Raw genomic sequence first — 23357 nt, forward strand, 5'->3', positions numbered from 1 at the left:
TAAATATAGAATCACATCATCTGCAAACAGAGACCATTTGACTTCCTCTCTTCCTACTTTAATACCGTTTATTTCTTCTCTTGCTTGATTGCCCTGGCCAGAACTTCCAATACTATATTAAATAGGAGTGGTGAGAGAAGGCATCCTTGCCTTGCGCCAGCTTTCAAAGGGAATGCATACAGCTTTTGCCCATTCACTAAGATTATGGATTTGTCATAAATAGCTCTTATTATTTTGAAATATGTTCCATCAAAACCTAGTTTATTGAGAGTTTTTAGCATGAAAGGCTGTTGAATTTTGTCAAAGGCCTTTTCTGCATCTATTGAGGGATTCATGTGGTTTTTGTCAATAGTTCTGTTCATGTGATGGATTACGTTTATTGATTTGCATATATTGAACCAGCCTTGCATCCCAGGGATGAAGCCAACTTGATCATGATGCATAAGCTTTTTGATGTGCTGCTGGATTTGGTTTGCCAGTATTTTATTGAGGATTTTCACATTGATGTTTATCAGGGATATTGGCCCGAAGTTTTCTTTTTTTGTTCTGTCTCTATCAGGTTTTTGTTCTGTCTCTATCAGGTTTTGGTAATTCTTTTTTTGTTCTGTCTCTATCAGGTTTTTGTTCTGTCTCTATCAGGTTTTAATAACTCATAAAATGAGTTATGGAGGAGTCCCCTCCTTTTCAGTTGTTTAGAATCATTTCAGAAGAAATGGTACCAGCTCCTCTTTGTGCCTCTTTGTGTAGAATTTGACTGTGAATTCGTCTGGTCCTGGGCTTTTTGTGGTTAGTAGGCTATTAATTAGTCCCTCAATTTCAGAACTTGTTATTGGTCTATTCAGGGATTCAGCCTCTTCCTGTGTTAGTCTTGGGAGGGTGTTTGTGTCCAGGAATTCATCTGTTTCTTCTAGATTTTCTAGTTTATTTGTGTAGAGGTGTTTACAGTATTCTCTGGTGGTAGTTTGTATTTCTGTGGGGTCAGTGGAGACATCCCTTTTATCATTTTTTATTGTATCTATTTGATTCTTCTCTTTTTTCTTCTTTATTAGTTTAGCTAGTGGTCTATTTTGTTAATTTAAAAAAAAAAACTACTATATTCATTGATTTTTGAAGGGTTTTTCCTGTCTCTATCTCTTTCAGTTCTACTCTGATCTTAGTTATTTGTCTTCTGCTAGCTTTGGGGTTAAACTGTTTGCTCTTGTTTTTCTAGTTCTTTTAATTGTGATGTTAGGATGTCAATTTGAGATCTTTCCAGCTTTCTGATGTGGGCATTTAGTGCTATAAATTTTCCTCTTAATGCTGCTTTAGCTGTGTCCCAGAGATGTTGGTACGTTGCCTCTTTGTTCTCACTGGTTTCAAAGAACTTCTTGATTTCTGCCTTAATTTCATTATTTCCCCAGGAGTCTTTCAGGACAAGGTTGTTCAATTTCCATGTAGTTGTGTGGTTTTGAGTGCGTTTCTTAATTCTGAGTTCTAATTTGATTGCACTGTGGTCTGAGAGACTGTTATGATTTCAGTTCTTTTGCACTTGCTGAGGAATGTTTTACTTCCAATTATGTGGTCAATTTTAGAATAAGTGCCATATGGCATTGAGAAGAATGTATATTGTGTTGATTTGGGATGGAAAGTTCTGTAGATGTCTATTAGGTCCACTTGATCCAGAGCTGAGTTCAAATTCTGAATATCCTTGTTAATTTTCTGTCTCATTGATCTGTCTAATATTGACAGTGGGGTGTTAAAGCCTCCCACTATTATTGTGTAGGAGTCTAAGTCTCTTTGTAGGTCTCTAAGAACTTGTTTTATAAATCTGAGTGCTCCTATATTGGGTGCATATATGTTTAGGATAGTTAGTTCTTCTCAAATTGATCCCTTTAGCATTATGTAATGCCCTTCTTTGTCATTTTTTATCTTTGTTGGCTTAAAGTCTGTTTTATCAGAGACTAGGATTGCAACCCCTGCCTTTTTTTTTTTTTGCTTTTTATTTGCTTGGTAAATTTTCCTCTATTCCTTTCTTTTCAACCTACGTGTGTCTTTGCACTTGAGATGGGTCTCCTGAATACACACACCAATGGGTCTTGACTCTTTATCCAATTTGCTACTCTGTGTCTTTTAATTGGGGCATTTAGCCCATTTACATTTAAGGTTAATATTGTTATGTGTGTATTTCATCCTGTCATCATGATACTAGCTAGTTATTTTGCACATTAGTTGATGCAGTTTCTTCATATGTCATTGGTCTTTATATTTTCTTGTGTTTTTCCAGTGACTGGTACCAGTTTTTCCTTTACATATTTAGTGCTTCCTTCAGAAGCTCTTGCAAGGCAGGCCTGGTGCTGATGAAATCCCTTAGGATTTGCTTGTTTGAAAAGGATTTTATTTCTCCTTTGCTGATGAAGCTTAGTTTGACTGGATATGAAGTTCTGGATTGAAAATTCTTTTCTTTAAGAATGTTGAATATTGGCCCCCACTCTTTTCTGGCTTGTGGGGTTTCCGCTGAGAGATCTCATGTTAGTCTGATGGACTTGCCTTTGTAGGTGACCTGACCTTTCTGCTTGGCTGCCCTTAATATTTTTTCCTTTGTTTCAACCTTGAAGAATCTGACAATTATGTGTCTTGGGGTTGCTCTTCTCCAGGAGAATCTTAGTGGCGGTCTCCATATTTCCTGAAATTGAATGTTGACCTGTCTTGCTAGGTTGCGTAAATTCTCCTGGATAACATCCTGAAGTATGTTTTCCAACTTGGTTCCATTCTCCCCATCATTTTCATGTACTCCAATCAATTGTAGGTTCGGTCTTTTTACATATTCCCATATTTCTCAGAGGTTTTGTTCATTCCTTTTCATTCTTTTTGCTCTAATCTTGACTGCATGCCTTATTTCAGAGGCCTTCAAACTCTGATATCCTTTCTTCTGTTTGATCAATTTGGCTACTGATACTTGTGTATGCTTCACAAAGTTCTCATGCTGTGTTTTTCAACTCCATCAGGTCATTAATGTTTCTCTCTACACTGATTATTCTAGTTAGCAGCTCCTGTAACCTTTTATCAAGATTCTTAGCTTCTTTGTATTGGGTTAGAACATGCTCCTTTAACTCAATGGAGTTTGCTATTACCCACCTTCTGAAGCCTACTTCTGTCAATTCATCCATCTCATTCTACGTCCAATTCTGTGCCCTTGCTGGAGAGGTGTTGCAATCATTTGGAGGAGAAGAGGCATTCTGGCATTTGGAATTTTCTGCATTTTTGTGCTGGTTTTTCCTCATCTTTGTGGATTTATCTACTTTTGATCTTTGAGGCTGATGACCTTTTGATGGGGTTTTTTTCGGGGGGGGATGGTATTTTTGTTGATGTTGTTGTTGTTTTCTGTTTGTTAGCTTTTTTTTCTAATAGTCAGGCCCCTCTTCTGCAGGTCTGCTGCAGTTTGCTCCATGCATCAACCTGCTCCATGGGACATACCTGGATTATTTTCCCAGTACTGACACTGGCGCCCACAATACCACCTGCAAGTCAGCAGAGCAGAGCTCAGTAGGACAAACGTCAGCTCTCCTGCAGGACTGTCTACACCTGGAGTAGAAACCACAGCCATTGCCATGCTGGTCCATAGGTCTGGCCAACTGAGCTTGCAGTTGTGCCATTCGCTGACCAGGCTCAGTGCCCCAACGTGCTCTCCCACACAGGAAGCTCTAGATCCTCAGAAAAGGCTTGAAAAGAACTGAAAGGTGTTCCTCTGGGATGTCATTCAAGTCAAGTGCATCAGCAGCCCAGAAGGATCTCCTTCCTCACTACAGACCCCAAGCTAATTACACAAGGTTTTAACAAGATGAATTATTGATTTACTGTCCACTGCCTCAAACCAGTGTCTTGGAAATGAACACCAGAGGCTGAGAGCAAGAGGGCTCATTCTATGACTATGTGCAGGTGAAACTCTGCCTTGCAGCTCATGGAAACTCTAATCTCCCACCGATTTTATGGCAGGGAGAAGCACATGGAGCATCTCTTCCCCTTGGTTCAAATCCTGCAGAGACCACAGCTCTCCAGGGTCTTCCCCAGCACCAAGCCCATGGCCACACCAGGAACTGCTCCAAACAGAGCTTCTTGCCATGGGGCAGGGTACCACAGTCCTTCTCCCCCTAGGCTAGGGTACCCCTGGTTTCTGCTCAGGGAGTTGCAGGGGGAGTCAGGCTACAGATTCCCCACTCAAAAGCTTCTCATCTGCTTTACATTCATCTCTTCTAGTCAGTGATGTCTTCAGTGTGCTTAACATTCAGAGCAGAGCAGTTTTTAAAACCCACCTCTTCTATATGAAAAAATTATTTTCAGCAATAAGCAACTACAAATCTACAAAAATAAGAACAGTATAGTATTGGCACAGATCATCATATATATCAGTGGAACAAAATTTTCCAGAAAAAGACTACGCATATATGATTAATTTTTTTTTTTTTTTTTTTAAGATGGAGTTTCACTCTTGTTGCCCAGGCTAGAGTGCAATGGCATGATCTCGGCTCACCACAACCTCCGCCTCCCAGGTTCAAGCGATTCTCCTACCTCAGCCTCCTGAGTAACTGGGATTACAGGCATGCACCACCAAGCCCGGCTAATTATTTGTATTTTTAGTAGAGACAGGGTTTCTCCATGATGGTCAGGCTGGTCTCAAACTCCTGACCTCAGGTGGCCCCCCTGCCTCAGCCTCCCAAAGTGCTGGGATTACAAGCATGAGCCACCACACCCAGCGATTAATTGATTTTTACAAAGGTGCCAAGGTAATCCAGTAGGGAAAAGATAGTCTTTTCAAATGGTGCTGGAACAAGTGAACAATCATATGCATAAAATAACTTCAAACATTACCTTCCACCATACACAAAAATTAACTCAAAATGAATCATAAACTAAATGCAGAAGCTAAAACTACAAAACTTCCAGAAGAAACATGAGGAAAAAAATTTTGTGACCTTGGTTTGAAAAGTAAGTTGTTGCTAGAATACCAAAAATGACTCATAAAAGAAGAAAATGATTAACTGAACTTGATAAAAATGAAAACCTTTTGTTTTTCTAAGAGACATTACTATGAAAATCAAAACCCACACACTGAGAGAAAATATTTACTGATAAAGGCCTGCATACCTGATAAAGGAATTGTGTCTGAAGGTATATAAAGAACTCTCACAACTCAATAATAAGAAAACAAACAGTCTAACTTAAAAAGATGGGAAAAGATTTGAGGAGACACTCCACTGAGGAGAGCTATGGATGGTCAGAGGCTCCACATCGTTAGGCAAGAGGGAAATGCAAATGAGCCCTCGCCTCACACTAAAATGATTGAAATGAAGAGTACTGACAACAAGCTGGGGGCAGTGGCTCATGCCTGTAATCGCAGCACTTTGGGAGACTGAGGCAGGATGATTGCTTGAGCACAGAAGTTCAAGACCAGCCTAGGAAACATAGCAAGACTTCATCTCTAACAAAATTTTTAAAAATTAAAAAAATTAGCCAGGTATGGTAGTGCATAACTTTAGTCTCAGCTACTCAGGAGGCTGAAGTGGGAGGGTCACTTAAGCCTAAGAGGTTGAGGCTGCAGTGAGCTATATATATATAAAATTTAAACTCACGAATACTGACAATGACACGTGATGGTGAAGTATGAAGCGACTGGAACTTTCATACTTGGCTTGTGGGAATGTAAGTAGTACCACATTTTGAAGAAGAGTTTGGCAGTTTCTAATAAAGTTAAGTATATGTAATTGTCCAGTGGGTTCTTCCTGCCCATTAGACAGACAAAATCAATTTGCTGAGACCATGCCATTGCAGTAAATAAAGAGTTTAATTAACGCAAGGCCAGCCATGCAGGATAACTCAAGTTATCACTCAATCAATCTCCTAGAAGGGTCAGAAGTTATGGTTTTTTAAGCACTGTTTGGTGGGCCAGGGTCTAGGGAATGGGTGCTGCTGCCTGGCTGGGGATATAATCATACGGGTGTGGAAAACAGTTATTGTGCGCTGAGTCCAACTCTTTGGAGTTGGGGGCCTGGGACCAATTGAGTCACAAGCCTCAAGTCTAGGTAGCATCACCTAGTCATCAGAAATGCAGAAGTTTGGGGGGGGGAAAGTCTCAAAAGGCCAATCTTGGGTTCTACAAAAAGAATGCCATCTACAGGAGAAACTGGAGAAGTTGCCATCTTGTAATTTCTGGAAAAATGGCTAGTATTGATTAACTAGACCTGCATCTTAGCAGAATTCAGTCCCTCTCAAAATCCTAAGTTTATGGCCTTTCATTAGTTTTACCAAGGTGTCTTAAGTTTTGGGGAAGAACTATTATCTTTGCTTTAAGGTTAAACTGTAAACTAAATCTCTCCCAAAGTTACCTTGGCCTATGCCAAGGAATGACCAAAGAGAGCTTGGAGTTAGAAGCAAGATGGAGTCGACTCTGTCAGATTTCTCTCATTGTCATACTTTTGCAAAGGCAGTTTCACACGTATTTACCATACAACCCCATAGTCAGACTCATAGGTTGTAACCCAAGAGAAATCATCAAATTGTGCACCTAAAAAGGGTGAGTTTTAATCTGTGCAAATTACACTTCAATAAACTTTAAAAGTAAACAGTCAAGTGATAATCACTAATAATCATTATTTTCTTGGTTTGTTCTTTAGATTTAAAATGGTTAACAATTTTAATGGAAGCAGAAATTTCTGCTCATGTTATTAATCAAATTCAGCAAAGTATTTCCTGCGAGAAAACAAAAGAACTTTTGTCTGAGGAATGCAAGTCCTTTTAAATTGTCAGATCCAGAGAGAGATTAAATGAGACAGCAATCGCATCCTACCCCACTTTGAGCTATGTGAACATCTCCTGAAACTGCTTCCTAATGACACAAGTAGCTGTAAATTAACTGAATAATGCCACACCAGACACCATTACCCACACCCTAACAATGTACGGCCCATTACTATTCAATGTTATTTCTGTAAACCAGTGAGAATCCCTGACAAACAACTTTGTATCAGCCCCGGAATCCCTGACAAACAACTTTGTATCAGCCCCTTCCCTGTCCCCTGCTACTTTTTTTTTTGCCTTTAAAAACCTGCTTGTAACAAATGGAGCTCAGAGCCATGGTTACTTGAGTCTGAGTCTTTCAGGCAGCTCTCCTCACCTTGACTCAAGTAAATTCTTTAAATTATATTTTGTGTTTCAGTCTCCTCCTTTTAGCTTGACATAAGAACCAAAATTTGCTCTTACCAAAAAAAAAAAAAAAAAAGGAAAAGGAAAAGAAACCTCAAAAGTCATTCTGTATTTCACTGTTTTAAATTTTAATCAGAAATTAAAACTGAATGGTCACATAGAATGACAGAATTAATAACTCAAGTTCTCTTCATTGCCTTTACAGACACATTGCAATCATGTTTTATTTAATAGAATTGAAACCACCTCTGCAAAGACCATGACAGTGACAGAAATCTAGCATGGCCAACTCCATCTTGCTTCTAGCCTCACAGGCTGGCTGTCTTCACTCATTCCTGGGTATGGGCCAAGATAACCATGAGAGGAATTTGGTTTATGGTTTAACTTGGAGGCAAGGATAAAAGTCCCTCCCCAAAACTAACTCCATCCTGGCTCAGGGACTGAAACTAATAAAAGGCAGTGAGATGAGCATTACAGGAGAGGCTTGAATTCTGCTGAGATGTCAGCATAGTTCCTATAATCCCTTACTGCTCAGGAGTCATGTGGCCAGAGGTCACAAGATTTGTGATTTCCCCAATTGCTCCTATAGGTAACATTACTATTGTAAAGCCTAAGGTTGGCCTTTTGAGATGTTTTTCAGATATTTTCATTCTGGTCACTGACTGATCCCATCTGAACCCATGACTCGACTTGTCCTGTGGCCCCACCCAGAGGCAGACTCAGTGCATGAGGACCATTTTCCACATCCCTATTAATTAATCCCCAGCTAGTCAGCAGTACTCATTCCCTAGTCCCCTACCTACCAAGTTATCCATAAAAACCCTAGCCTCTGAGTTCTCAGGGAGTCTGATCGGAGTGATAACTCCAGTCCTCCCTCTCAGAGGCCTTGCATCAATTAAACTCTTTCTCTACTGCAATACCATGGCCTCAGTGAATTGGTTTTGTCTGTGCAGTGGCCAGGAAGAACCCATTGAGTGATTACAGAACCAACAGTGTAAACACAGGAATGTGGAGGACCATGGGGTTTGAAGCCATCAACTGCAAAGACACACCAGAGTCAAGCTCAGATAATCCTGCATTGCTGTGAGTGGACCCTCAAAACAAAATCAGATGGCTAAATCTAGGTGTGTCACGGGCTGCCTCTGTAGGTGAGAGTTCTCTAATTAATTGTTCTGTAGAAAATACTTTTTTAAAGGATAAATAATAAATGTCTGCTAATTTGAAGCTTATATATAATATACAAACTGACAACCAAAATGAGTGATTATGGCATAAGTCTCAAATCATCAAGGCTTTTGAGCCAGCTAGAGAATGTGCCCAGGAGAAAGTCAAGTCACAGAGGCATCTGTGGCTCTTTTATCCAAATAAGTTTTTAGGGGGGTTCTTATATATACATTTTCCTTAAAAAGGAAGGGAACAGCCTGAGAGAAATGATTACATATTTGTGAGATTTGAGTTAACGCCAAGTAAATCTACATTTTACATAAGATAAGGTGAACATTTGAAGAAAAAGGGAATGGAGGAAGCAGAGGTCTTGGGGAGGGGTGAAGGAATGATGAGCTTAATCTCATGCTTTGTCTTTGCTCTGCACCTAGGACGGTCAGCTAGCAGTCTTTTGAAAGGCCGAGTTTCTGTTTAACTCTTAGGGAAGAAAATCTAATGGCTGTTCACAACGGAGGGGTCAGTGAGGTCATATCTGATCTCCCGTCTCATCATGGCCATGAATTCAGCTTCCAAGGTTCCCCTGGGGTTCCACTGGCCAAGAGGGGATCCATTCAGTCAGTTGAGGGAGCTTGGACTTTCTTTATTGCTCAATACAATAAAGGAATTTTTTCAGGAAGCAATATTTTATTACTGACACTGTTTAGTATTGCCAGTGCATAGTCATAATTACAAGCAGAGAGATGTCAGACAGTTTTATTATTGTTGTAAAATTCTCTATAGGCAAGACCTTCACTGCCTGCACTGGAGATCCCTCCTTGGGGCACCTGTGTCAGTTTCACTGTGACCTACAGCATGGGCACTGACTTTCCCCCTGCCAAAACCTCAGCCCCCAGCTTAGGGAGTTAGATGCTCCCTGCTTCTGCCAAGAACCCTCCCCTCTTCCTAGCACTGATGCCCCCATCTCTCTTTGCACCACTTGTTGGGTGAATGTAGCAAGACCAAGTCACAGAGCCCTCAACATCCTTCTGTGGTAACCTGTCAATGACAGGTACAACACAGACATGTCTGTTGGTTACTCCAGTAACAGATCTCTCTGATGAAAGGATTTTAGAAGCCAACAGAGCTCCAGTGGGTGGTCTGCCTCACAGTTTTTCAGTGCCACAAGCACCCATATGTGCATCCACTCTGTAAAACTGATGTGGCAGCTTTCACTTATTAGCTAGGAAGGCCCAAGACAGGGAGTCAGAAAGCTGGCCTGGGCACTGTGCCCCTTGAATAAGACACGGATCCTTTGGACAAATCACATCCCATCTCTGGGAGAGATCACCCGTCGGGTGATTACAGTAATATATTAAAGAGGAGAGTCCAGCCTCTGAAGGAGGAGATGCTTGAGATTGTTATGCTAATGGATCAAAAATTAAGGAGAATGAGCTCCAGAACAGCCCTGAAGCACCATCCCTGGGCTCTCTGAGCCACCTAATCTATATCCGCTCCCTTCCCACACCTGGTCTTTAAACACCTGCAGGGCAAGTGCCACCCTCTGTGGCCTCCTGAGTTCTGTGAAGACCTCTCCAGAGTCCGTCCTTGCCTGCTACCCCGGGGCCAGACGTCCCTAAAGAGCCCACTGCCCAGCGCTCAGGGCTGTGAAGATGGTGACCGAGGAGGGGCCGTCCCACCCTGAGGAGTGGGAGTGAGTGGGTGTCATCTTCAGGCTTGTTGCGGATAGGGGGCTGCCATTATCACACCGTCACCTTCAGACGGAAGATAAAGGACGCGCCCCCAACACAAGGGGCGAGGGAGGCCCTGCAGCCCTGGGCGCTGAATCCTTCTCCATATTCCGGGTACAGAGCAGGATGAGATGAAGGATGCTGCAGAGGTGCGGAGGTCCCAGGGAAGAAGGCGGAGGAGCAGACGGGGGCGCCTCTGGCACTTCCTTCTGTCTGGGTGTGGCCTGAACTCCACATCTCACCTGCCCAGCGACTCGGAGCAGAGGATACATGGTTTGTGCCCATTTACAGCTTTTCAGCCTGCTAATCCTTCATCGGGAAATATCACTTGTCCACAAAAAGTTGCCTTGCCTCTCGCGAATGTGAAAGACAAGCCACGTCAGCTCTGGCACCATCATGCCACTGCAGGTCCCTGCACTGCTCTCCTCCGGAGCCCTCAGTCAGCTAGGCGCACGCGCGATGCCTGCTCTTCGCACCAGGCGGCGCCACCCTCCAACCCAGCCCCGCGCCCCACATGCAGTTCCTCTAAAGATTGACCTACCCGTTCTTGAAAATCTGATGTTTAAGAAATGTGAAATTAAAGATTTCTAACCAGGTACACAATTGTCCATTCTTTCACAAATAACGAAGAGATGACTTTGCGATTTGGGTTTCCACAGCGCCCCACATAGAGAGGGGGCTTTCCCGCCCCTCCACGCTCTTGTCCTGAAGGAAATGGGCGATGCACGTTCTTCCAACTTTCAAATCTGTCAAATGACTGGAAGAGGGACCAAAATCACGAGTTAGATCGGGTGCATGGAGGCTAGCTGGCAGTGCACCAACCGCAGGACCTCCGCCTGCGCACGTACTAGGGGCTGTTAGGACAAAAGGAAGCCCCTGCTACCAGCATCCTGGTGCCCAAGGGGGAGCGCTAGGAGGTCCCGAGATACCGAAAGGCGGGTTCACAGGGGTATAGACCACCTCCAAAGGAAACCCCCAACGCCTAGTCCCTGCACCCCTGAGGGAAACCGCCCCCAGGCCCTGTTCTAGTCAAAGTTGATCGGCAGCCTATAGGCTGACCCTCGCAGGACCCACCTCGCGGGACCCACCACGTGGGAGGGGCACAGGGCTGGGAGGCAAGGCGCATCTATTGACAGCAAATCAGAGAGGCCCTGGTAGGCTAGCATTGGGCCAAAAATCATCTGATGTGAGGTCCTGCATTTGACCTCAAACATCAATTATCCAGAAATGATATGCAAGAGATTCAAATTGTCAGCAGCTCCTGTGGAAATGCAGAACACTTCTAACTCCTCAGAAGCTTCCACATGAACCAGCACTAACTTGGCTATTAGAACTGTTAGTGCATGAACTGGGGTATCTGCAGAGGCTCCAAGGAATTCTGTGGCTCCCGCCAGTCACCTCCCTGCCTCCGCCTCCATCACCCTCACATCACTAGTATCCACTCTGTCTTCATCTTGCAGTGCATACCTGAGCTTCAAACATGTTTCAACTACCTGCAAGGCCTTTCTGCCTGAGCATCTCATAGACACCTAAAAGTGAACATGGCACCCACTGTCCACCTGCCACAATCACGCCATGACCGTTCCTGTCAAGCTAGCAGCCCAATTCCCATGGCTCCAGATGGCCCCAGCACCAGCACAGCTCCCGGCCTAGATGCCTGAGCGTTGTCTCAAATCTGTCCCCGTTCCTCTTCCTCACTCTCTGCCAACTCCACTTACCATATGGCATCCTCTGCTGACCAGTGACTGCCCGCCCTGGCTCTGGCCTCCAGCATCTCCTGTCATCAGCACCCCCTGCCTGGACCATAGCAACAGCCTCCCATTTGGTTTCTTTTCTTCATTTCACTTCCTCTGGTCCATTCACTGAAGAGCAAGCAGAATTATTTTTCAAAATGCAATTCCAATTGTTATCACACCCCTTCTCCACATTCCTCATCTCCTGCAGAGTCAACCCAAATCCTGCAGCAAGGCTTCTGCAGGCCCTCACGACCCAGCGCCTGCACTCTCTCCCAACCTGCCTGCCACTCCCAGTCCATGAATGCTGTACATTCGTCCCTACCACACGGTCAGTAGGCACTGTCAATAGGCACTACCATTTCAGCCCACCCCAGCCCCTTGGTAAGTCTCCACCCCTCCTAGCAAATGTCAATTATGTGAAGAGCTCCCCACTCCAAAAGCAATCTTCTCCCCTCCGCTTGAATGTTCCACAGTGATGGCACTCATCACACTATATATGAATTTCTGCTTACATGTCAGTCTCAGACACAAGATTGAGCAACTTGAGGGCAAGACCATGTCTTGTTTCTGTAACCCCAGCAACAGGCTCAGAATCTTAAAATGCTTACTAAAGAAAAGTTAGTTAGCTAGTAGTTAGTTAGCTAATGCCTAAATAAATGGCTGGATGGATGGAGGGAAGTTTGGGTAGATGGAGGTTTCAGTGGAGGGAGCTAGGGGAAGGAGTTTTGGGTGGAAGCAGGTTTGCAGGGGGGAAACTGGATGGGTGGGTGGATGGATGGATGGATGGATAGGTGGATGGATGGATGGGTGGGTGGATGGATGGATGGACGGACGAGTGAGTGGGGTCTACCCTCCATTCCTTTGTATACTACATTGCCCCCTCCTGCTGCACTAGCTATGTCTCCATCAGGCATCTTCTCCTGGTGGCTTTTATAGCAGCAGGTGCTGTCCTTCCAAAGCCAGCCCAGGGATCACCAGAGTGCAAACATGCATATGGCAGGCATCTCTAATAAGACCCCAAAGGCAGAGGGAGCTTTGGGGCACAGAAGAGTGCCGCCTCTTGAGCTGCTTATGGGAGCTGTGACCCCAGCTGCTGGAAGAAGAAGGGGGCCTTTCCAGATGGGTATGTGAGCCGCAGATGAGTCCCTAAAGGAAGTCCTCAGGACCAGAGGAAAGTCATCGTGTCACTGTCTCCAGTTGGAAATTATCCCTTGGGGGAAATGGGATAGAGGGAATGACACCCAGAAGAGGAGAGGCAAAGCAACTTCCCTGAACTTTTCATAGCCTGCAACTGCCAAGCAACCAGTGACACTGGAAGCCATGCTGAATAATGAGCAGGAAGCAGTGACTACATGCAGATCTATTATATTGAAAAATGGAAGGGAATTTTATTGACTACTAATTAAAATTTTATCCCCTTTCAGAGCATCTGGCAATACAGCATAAGCACTCATTACATGTACAGGACTCAAAATATATGGACAATCAGTGTATTTTTATCCTTTGAGAAATACTCAAAGGACATAACACCCAGGTCTTGGGAAGCTTCTAGTGATTGGAAGACATTCTAGTGGTGTTTAAATGCCAACATCCAGAACGCCTTCAAAAGTCTGCACTTTGGTAGGTTGTCATTTTGTGCAGTACTATTTACTTATCTCTCATGACTTAAAAGCAAGAGTTACTTGAATTCTGGTTGAAGCTTTATTACATCGGCTATCAAGAGACATTTTTGTGCTAAGGTCCTTCGTTTTGTTGTCTGTTACCTTGGCAAATCAGAGAGGCAATAAGATGCCAGCAGAATAGATCTAAAGGTGAAATATTTTCTAAGGAACCATTATGATATTGTAAGTCAAGTTCCATCTAATTTAATACATGGTTCTGGTTTCTATTGGCCTTGTTAATAGTCACTCAAAGTGAAGGAAAATGGATAGAAAGAACAGACAAAGAGAGAAGAAAGAAATAGCTGCCATTAGGGTACTAACATGTGGCCATTTTACAGACATAGAAACCAAGATTCGGAGACATTTTTAAAGGGTAGCCCAAGGTCACACAGCTATTGAGTTGTAAGGCCAGAATGCAAGCCTGGATTTATCGTATCTCCGAAGTGGGTGAGGAGGAGGATTTGCAGGGACAAAGCAATTGCAAAGCCCCCACAGGGTAGCATGGGCCCTGGGGTCTGGCTGAGGCAGAAGGGGTTGTGGGGGCAAGAAGCTTGTCTAAAACTACAACCTTCCAGAGAACAAGGCCAGAAGCTCTGCCGTACAGCAGGGAAAACTGACACAGCTCTGACACTGAAAGGAGATCTTGGAGCTCTGAAAGAGAAAGGCCTCCCTGCCAAGAAGACAACACCTCTGTGGTCTGGGGCCGGAAGTCCCATTGCCTCTGTGGTGGAAAAGTACAAACTGAAAATCCAGGTTAAGGTAGGCCTAGATCCGCAGTCTCCAGGCACCTGACAGACACAAACTTACATCCTGCCTGGAAGTATTTTCAACACAAACCACAAATAATCCCCACAGATAAACTTGAAACACTGGCATCCCAGGTGATGCTGGCACTGCTGGTCAAAGACCACACCAACAGGCACAGCTGACGTCACCTCCGAGAGCCTGCTGTGTGCCATACATCATGTGGATTAATTAACAAGTGGGCGTTCACTTAGCTGAGTCCTTACCAGAACTTCAAAGCAGATGATACTCTTCCCACCAGGAGATGCTGCCTTAGAGAAGGCAGTGTGGTTTGCCATAGCAGGACAAACACAGGCCCTGGAGCCAGAGACCCCAGGGGCGGGTACAGGCCACTCAGCAGGCAGAGAGTGCTACACGCCACTCTCTCTAGGCTCTCAAGTGGGCATCTGGCATGAAGGTCATCAGCAAATGTCTAGGGAATGAAATTAGCCAAATAATTAATGCAAGAATAACATATAACAGACACATATGTAACCTAAGGCTACAGAGACTTGAAACTAAAATGATAAGAAAAACCTATTGTGGCAATGCTAACATCAGACAAGAAGCAGTAATACAGATAAGGGACATTCTAGAATGACAGAAGGTGACAACCAAACAGAAATGCAATGTTCTAAACTTGTGGCATGAAATAACATGCATCCTAAGCAAAACCTGGCAGAACCAAAAGGAGCAGTAGACAAGTCCACGACCATAGTGGTAGATTCAAACCTCTCTCTATATATAACTGACAGAACAAGAAGGGAAAAAATCAGCAGATATCTAGGAGAAACAACACAATGACCCAACTTGACCTGAATCCCAACAACTGCAGAATATGCATTGCTTCCAAGAGCACTTGGAGCATTCCCAACACTCAACAAAGTTCAAAGGACCAAAGTCATACAGAGGACATACACCATGGAACTAAGCTAGAAATCATTTAAAAATAACTAGAAAATCCCCATATGTTTGGATATTATGCAATACACTTCTAAATAACATGAGTCAATACATCTTTTCAGCCAAATTTCTCTTGTGAGCATTTGTACTAACCTCAACTCTCATGTTTAAGAAATTCCATTTCCCCACATCCCTGTCACTGCTTGATATGGTTTGGCTCAGTGGCCCCACCAAAATGTCATCTCAAATCGTAATCCCTGCTTGTTGAGGGAGGGACCTGCTGTTCTGGTGATAGTGAGTAAGTTCTCACAAGATCTGATGGTTTAAAAGTGTGGGATTTTCTCTCTCTCTCTCGCCACCTTGTGAAGAAAGTGCCTGCTTCCCCTTTGCCTTCCACCATGACTGTAAGTTTTCTGAGGCTTCCCCAGCCATGCAGAACTTTGAGTCAATTAAACCTCTTTTCTTTATGAATTACCCAGTCTCAGGTATTCCTTATAGCAGTGTGAAAATGGTCTAATACAGGAAATTGGTACCAAAAGTGGGGCACTACTATAAAGATAACCTGAAAATGTGGAAGCAACTATAGAACTGGGTAATGGGCAGAGGTTGGAATAGTTTGGAGGGCTCAGAAGAAGACAGAATGATGTGGGAACATTTGGAACTTTCTAGAGACTTCTTTGGACCAAACTGTTGATAGTGACAGGGACAATGAGGTACAGGCTGAGGTGGTCGCAGGTGGAGATGAGAAACTTATTGGAAACTGGAGCAAAGGTCACTCTTTCTATGCTTTAGTAAAGAGACTGACAGCATTTTGCCCCTGCCCTAGAGATCTGTGGAACTTTGAACTTGAGAGAGAAGATTTAGGGTATACGGCAGAAAACATTTCTAAGCAGCAAAGCATTCAATAAGGGACTGGCTGATTCTGAAAGCGTTTAGTCATACACATTCACACAAAGATGGTTTGAAATTGGAACTTATGCTTAAAAGGGAAGCAGAGTATAAAAGTTTAGAAAATTTGCAGCCTGACCATGTGGTAGGAAAAAAAAACAAAACATTTTTTGGGAAGAAATTCAAGTTGGCTGCAGAAATTTGCATAAGTAACAAGGACCTGAATGTTAATAGCCAAGACAATGGGGAAAATGTCTCCAGGGCATTTCAAAGTTCTTCATAGCAGCTGCTCCCATCACAGGCCTGGAGGCCTAGAAGGAAAGAATGGTTTGTGGACAGGCCCCAGGCCCTGCTAATCTGTGCAGCCTTGGGACATGGCAACCCAAGTCCCAGCTGCTCCAGCTCTAGCTATGGCTAAAAGGGGCCAAGGTACACATGGGACCATGGTTTCAAAGGGTGCAAGCCCCAAGCCTTGGAAACTTCCACATGGTGTTGGACCTGCAGGTGCACAGAAGACAAGAATTCAGATTTGGAGCCTCCGCCTATGTTTCAGACGGTGTACGGAAATGCCTAGATGTCCAGACAGAAGTCTGCTACAGGGGTGGAGCCCACATGGAGAACCTCTGCTAGGGCAGTATGGAAGGGAAATGTGGGGTTGGAGCCCCCACAAGAAGTCCCCACTGGAGCACTGCCTAGTGGAGCTGTGAGAAGAGATCTGATGGTTTTATAAGGGGATCTCTCCTTTGTTCACTCACTCTTGGCTGCCACCATGTAAGATGTGCCTTTGTTTCTCCTTCAACTTCTGCCATGATTGTAAGTTTCCTGAGGCCTCCCCAGCCATTTGGAACTGTGAGTCAATTAAACCTCTTTTCTTTATAAATGATCTAGTCTTAAGTACACAGTTCTGGAGACTGGGAAGTCATGGCACTGGCATCTTGTGGGGATCTCCCTGCTACAGTTTCACATAGCAGAGGGCATTGTGTGGAGATAGTACAAGATTGTGCCAGATCAGGTCTTTCTTCCTCTTCTTACAAAGCCACTGGTCCCATCATGGGGGCCCCACCCAAATGACCTTTTATAACCACAATCACCTCCCAAACACCCTACCTCCAATAAACATATGGATTTGGGGACTAAGTTTCCAACACCCGAAGTTTGGGGAACATATTCAAACCATAGCAGTCCCATATCCTGAAAGGCTCCTTCTGGCCCAAGTCTCAGGTGTGTGAGCAGAGCCAGCCCTGCAGGTGTCATAATATGGGAAACCCAGGCACGGATGCATGTGTGGTGTCAGGTGAGCTCTACAGGGTCAGATGTAGGAGAGGGTTTTGCTGTGGTGTGTGAGGGCGTGTGACATCTCCACAGTGGGACAACCAGATATAGTCCACAGATGTTCATGTCCCTGGCCCAGCTCCTGCCCTCAGGAAACACAGAGTGGGAAGGGAGGCAGAAATCACACAGGAAAGGTGATAACAAGGTAGAAGACAGGTGTCCTTAAAGTGTAGGCCCAGAGAAGGGTCTAGGGTCATCCACAGGAGAGTTCCTCCCTCTGAAAGAATCAAGGACATCTGGTAGGGAAGCTGAGCCTCAAAAGGCATTGGTCGGGAACATGGGGATAGAAGGGAGCAGAAGGCATGGATGGAGGGAGCATGTGTGCATAGATGTACAGGTGGGCACACATTAGCATATGTGCTGGTTATCTCCTGCTACAAAATAGATTACCCCAAGCCTATTGGCTTAGCACTTCAAGCATGTACTATCTCACACAGCATCTGAGGGTGTGGCTTAGTTGGGTGTTGAGTTTCTGACTTGGGGTCTCTCACAGGTTGGTGGTCAAGGTGCAGCTGGGACTGTGGTCATGGAAGGCTTGACTGAGTAGGAGAACCCACATCCATGGCGACTCACTCACAGAGCTGTAGACAGATAATCTCAGCGCCTTGCCTCCTGGACCTCTCTGTACAGTGGTGGATCAGATGGGAATTGATCAGCACATGCTGCAAGGAAGCCTCCTGACATGGGAAGGAACGGCTGGAAAGGGCGACAGGGAGTTGTTGTCATTCCCACTCCGGGCCAGAAGTGATGTCAGCTCCCACCAGCCACACCGGGCACTGGGGAGAGTCCTTGAAGAATCTGGCCCCATTTGTGGAAACGTCAGCCCTCAACTAAAGGCCTCTCTTACTTGTTCCACTAACAATGCTTAAAAGCCAGACCCAAATGGATCCAACCATTTCCAAATAACTTCATTGCATCCCAGAACAAAGCTAAAAAATATTTTAGAAATACGTAAGTGCCCAGCACCCAACAAGGTAAAATTCACAATCTATGACTGCCAATCAAAAATTACCAAGCACATAAAGAAACAGGAAAATATGACCTATAACAAAAATCAAAAACTACAAAATACTTAGTGATAAATCTGGGGGAAAAAAGTTGGCGATGACCCATTGATTCTCCTCCCAGGTGTCCTGAGGAAACACACAGGGATGTTCTTCAGGTGTTGTGATAGCATTCAAGACAACCCGCATGCCACCATCTGAAGGAGCGAGTAACTGAATGTCAAAGGCACATAAAAAGACTAACAGCCGACTGGGAATAGTGGCTCATGCCTGTAATCCCAGCACTTTGGGAGGCTGAGGCAGGTGGATCGCCTGTGCTCAGGAGTTTGAGACCACCCAGGGCAACATGGTGAAACCCCATCTCTACTAAAACTACAAAAAGATTAACCAGATGTGGTGGCGCACACCTGTAGTCCAGCTACTTGGGAGGCTGAGGCACGAGATCACTTGAGCCCCGGAGGTAAAGGTTGCAGTGAGCCAAGAATGTGCCACTGCACTCCAGTGCAGTGGGCTACAGGAGAAAAAAAAAAAAAAAAAGACTAACAGCTACACAAAGCAATGCCAGAGGCCCAGGAAGGACCATGGTTAATCTGAAGAGCATCAGGCTCAGAGCAGAGGTAAGAAATAGGAGATGGTTAGTACACTTGCATTCATTGAAAACGCACAGACAGATCCTCACATCTCACAGAGTTTCAGAGTGGAAATGTGTGGGGTGGGCTGGGGATGGTGACATGGGAGGAGTGGAGCTGGGGGCAGACAGACTCCATGGAGCAACAACACAGAGGCACTGTCAGCTCTGCAATGCCCAGCAGGCTCCACACCCCCGGGGCCCCTCTCCACATGCACAAGGTCACTGCTGATCCATCTTGAGGGTCCTCTGACCCTCAAGGGATGAGAAGATGGCAAGAGATACTGACAGGTGAGTTTATAAATGTGTCTTGGTCTGAACAATGAGAACACTAGGACACAGGAAGGGGAACATCACAGGAAGGGCCTGGTGTGGGGTGAGGGAAGTGGAGAGGGATAGCATTAGGAGATATACCTAATGTAAATGACGAGTTAATGGGTGCTGCACACCAACATGGCACATGTATACATATGTAACAAACCGGCATGTTGTGCACATCTACCCTAGAACTTAAAGTATAATAAAATAAATAAATAAATAAATAAACAAATACATGTGTTTTGGTCACAATACCTAAATTTTAAATAACGCAGAATTATTGACACATAACGGACATCGGACTCTCTGTGCCTCCCAGGAGGAGACGAAGGTCAGTCTTTATCAGCTCTGTCCTGTGCATGCGCACACCACACCTGCCTGCAACAAAAGCATCTAGAAGAGGTTGAGGCTCTCCATCTCCCACACTTCTTCATGCCACAAGCATTGCCGGGCACTTCCTGTGTGCACGGCACCCCTTCCAGATCCATCCCTGGCCTCCCAATGCCTTTGGTCTGACTATAGAGAATGGCTCAGGGTCTGGTGAGGGCTATAAGGGATCCACCATGGAAACCCCAGGGGAAGGCTCCCCTCTCACACACTCCTCCATGTAGCTAGTTTGAGTCCACTTGTGTCAGACGCTGAGCTTGACGCCCACTCAGTGAGGAACAAGATAACCCAGACATGCTTTATGTCTGGCAGCCTGTGAAGGATACTTTGGACAACGCTGTAGATTGGGCCACAGTCTGCAAAAACCAGTCAGCTGAGCTCCAAGATGTCCCTTGGGCCATGGGCAGATTAGCACTGCCTGGGAGTACCTGCCCCAGACCCCTTGGGCACAGAGATACCACCCAACTCAGGCCATTTCTGCTGATACCCTATTTGCCAACCTGCCCATGCCAGTGTCACTCATGGAGTCTCTCCCTGTGGCATCAAGTCCTCCCAGTGCCGGAGCCAGGTCTGTCCAGAGCAGGAGGTGGATCAGCTACCTCTGCTCACCAGGCAGGAGCCAGAGGATAGACTTGGAGTGGGAGTTTCAGCTACCCCAAAACTCAGCCACTTAAATTAACGGTCACTTTACTTGCCAGGATTCTGCAAGCAGGGCTGGGCTCTGCTGGGGACATCTCCTGCTGGCCTGGCCAGCAGTCAGGCACATGCTACATGGAGCTGAAGGGTCAGTGGGGCCAGGCTCAGCTGGGAGGCTGGGGCAGCTGCACCTCACTCTCTCCACAAGTCTCGGGGTTCAGTGCACTATGTGGCAGCTCAGGCTCCCCCAGTGCAAAAGCAGAAGCTTAGGCCTCCTCGAGCTTAGGCCTGGAACTGGCACACTTCCCTGTCACTCCCTCCTGCTTCGTTGGTTACAGTGAGTCACAGGACAGGGCACCCCGAAGCAGAGATACCAGGAGGCTTGCTTGCTAGTGACCCCAAAGTGACCGACTCCAGCAGAACATGCCCCTAAACTTGGAGCATCCCTGCTCCCTCCTACCTGCCCCTGCTCCCCCACTGTGGCTGCATCCTGGTCCCCCAGCAGAATCCCACTCCCCTTTGGGCAGAACCTCTGCCCTAAACTTCAGGCCACTCCCTAATGGTCCACCAGGTCTTGCCAACCCTCTCCTCCCAGGGGATGGTGGCTGTGGCCAGACAGTCTCAGAGCGGCTTGGTTCCTACCGGCCTGAAAATGCCTGAGTCTCACTGCTGCTAAAGCCCTGTTCCCCGCCGTGCCCACACACCCTGCCCCCCACACACAGAGGAGGAAGTGCTGATGGGGTTGGCCAGGGTCAGGCATTCAGGAGGTCCATGTTACTAGTGGACAGGGCTCCCATGCCTTCAAACTCACCATCCTCTCATGACTCTAAGGTTCCACTTTTGCTTCTCGGTCATCGCGTCTTCTTCCCGCCCACCCACCAAGCTGAGCAAACCTGTCCTGAGATTCACATTGGGTTTGAGGTAGATGCCTGCTTGGGCCTCCAGTGTCAGCTACGTTTCCAACTCATCCTCCTCCAGTGGCCCTGCGTGACAAAACAGCGGGGGTGTCTGCAACCCTTTGTTACCACCGTACCCTGAAGAACCTCTCCCGAAGAAAGGCGCTTGACATTGAATACTCAGAGTTCACAGAAAGGACATATCTCTCAGCTGATTTTTTAAATGCAATTATGCACTGCATGACGACCTTTTGGTCAACAACAGACCACATATAGGATGGTGGTCCCATAGATTATAATATGGTATTTCTACTGTACCTTTTCTATGTTCAGATATGTCTAGATACACAAATACTGACCATTATGTTACAGTTACCCACAAGAGTCAGTACAGGGACATGCTGTACAGATTTGCAGCGTGGGAGCAATAGGTCATACCATACAGCCTAGGTGTGAGGTAGGCTCTGCCATCCAGGTTTGTGTAAGTACACTTCAATGTTCATACAATAACAAAATCACCTAAGGACACATTTCTCAGAACATATCTGTCATTGAGTGATTTATGTCTGTACTTTTTTTCTGAAACAATTTTTATTAAGACATAATTCACATACTGTGGAATTCACCCTTTCAAAGTATAAAATTCAGTGGGTCTTAGTATATTTACAAGGTTGTACAACCATCTAATTCTAGAACATTTTCATCAAAGAAATCCCATCCTCATTAGCAGTCACTCCTCCGTCTCCAGCCCTGGTGACCAGCAATCCACTGTCTGTATCTATGGATTTGCATATCAGAGGAATTCCACAATAAGTAAACCTTTTGCATCAGGCTTACTTATCTTAGCATCAAGAATTATTCATGCTGGTGCATAAGTCAGTACTTTGTTCCATTTTATGGCTGCGTATTTCCTCCTATGGCTATTCCACATGCTGTTGATCCATTCACCAGATGAACACCTGAGTCGGAGCTGTCCCCACCTCTTGGTTACTATGAACAACGCTGCTATGAACGTTCATGTACAAGGTTTTGTGTGAATGCACATTTTCCATTCTCTCAGATGTATACGTAGGAGTGGACTTGCTAGATGGGCTTAACTTCTTGGGGAACCGCCAAACTCTTTTCCAAAGTGGCTGCACCACTCTCATTCCCAGCAGCAGTGTCCAAGGGCCCTGATTGTCCTACATCCTCAGCAACGCTTGTTACCGTCCATCTTTCATATCATAGCTCTCCTAGCAGGCCTCACGGAATTACAGGGAACATTTTATTTTTACATCCCAAAAATTCAGTACACACGTTTTAACAAAATTATGGGCAAAAAAAGTCTCAAGCCACTTTCCAAGTACAATTAGTAGAATATGTGAATCACATGTGATGTTTACAACGACATGACTTCTCTACCCCGCAAGCTGTTCTCCAACGCGGCCCTGCCACTGCTCCACTGAGAGGGCCTTCCTCCCTGGACCTACCGACCAGTGGACAGAGGTGACATGATGTGACTTTGAGACACATCCTAAGGCGAGGCAGCTCCACCTGTTCTCTGCAGCCCTCACTCCTGGAGCCCTGGCCATGTCGGAAGTCCCGCTGTGATGAGCTGCCACACACAGAGCTTCCGAGAGGGTGCTGGGGGGTGATGTGGCCCCCTGCTACCAGACTTGGGCTCTCCCAGCTGAGGCCCCAACACTGTGGAGCAAAGTCCAGCCAGCCGTGTGCCCTCCCCAGCCCAGACTCACAGAAGCTGTGAGCACAACAAAATGGCCATCCTGGGCCCCTCGGTGTGGAGTCAGCCTTCACACAGTAACACTACTGCAGCCGCAGTGGTGACTGCCCTGCACCGGGCTGCTCCAAGGGCAGAGCAGTCACCCCTTGTGGCCCTTGCACAGCTGTGCTGAAGTCATGTGCTGGTGACCATGCAGGACGTGCCAAACATGGGACATCACAGCCCCACAGATTCTCCCTCACCGGGAGGCACAATCTCACATTTCAGTTACGTTTGGGGGACTTGTTCAGGGATCTTAATTACAAATAAACACTTTATCGTGTTTTCGTTACATTTTGGGGACTTGCATGGAGGGTTTGGGGCAACAAGCAATGCTTTATCATGTTTCCCATTTAAAG

General features: G+C 45.6%; 1 long non-coding RNA gene across 1 annotated transcript in view; it reads right to left on the reverse strand.

The window, feature by feature from the left end:
• Positions 1-19516, reverse strand: part of LOC117068339 — a 48806-nt gene extending 29290 nt beyond the window's left edge. The window contains exons 1-5 of the long non-coding RNA XR_004431072.1: positions 18782-19516; positions 17848-18066; positions 14475-14680; positions 11786-11929; positions 10609-10824 (exon numbers count right to left, since the gene is read on the reverse strand). This is a non-coding gene — a long non-coding RNA (uncharacterized LOC117068339). The remainder of the gene's footprint in view (positions 1-10608; positions 10825-11785; positions 11930-14474; positions 14681-17847; positions 18067-18781) is intronic.
• Positions 19517-23357: the final 3841 nt, after the last annotated feature.

This window comes from Trachypithecus francoisi, unplaced genomic scaffold, assembly GCF_009764315.1.
Source record: "Trachypithecus francoisi isolate TF-2019V2 unplaced genomic scaffold, Tfra_2.0 Lachesis_group21, whole genome shotgun sequence".
Classification (NCBI taxonomy): Eukaryota; Metazoa; Chordata; class Mammalia; order Primates; family Cercopithecidae; genus Trachypithecus; species Trachypithecus francoisi.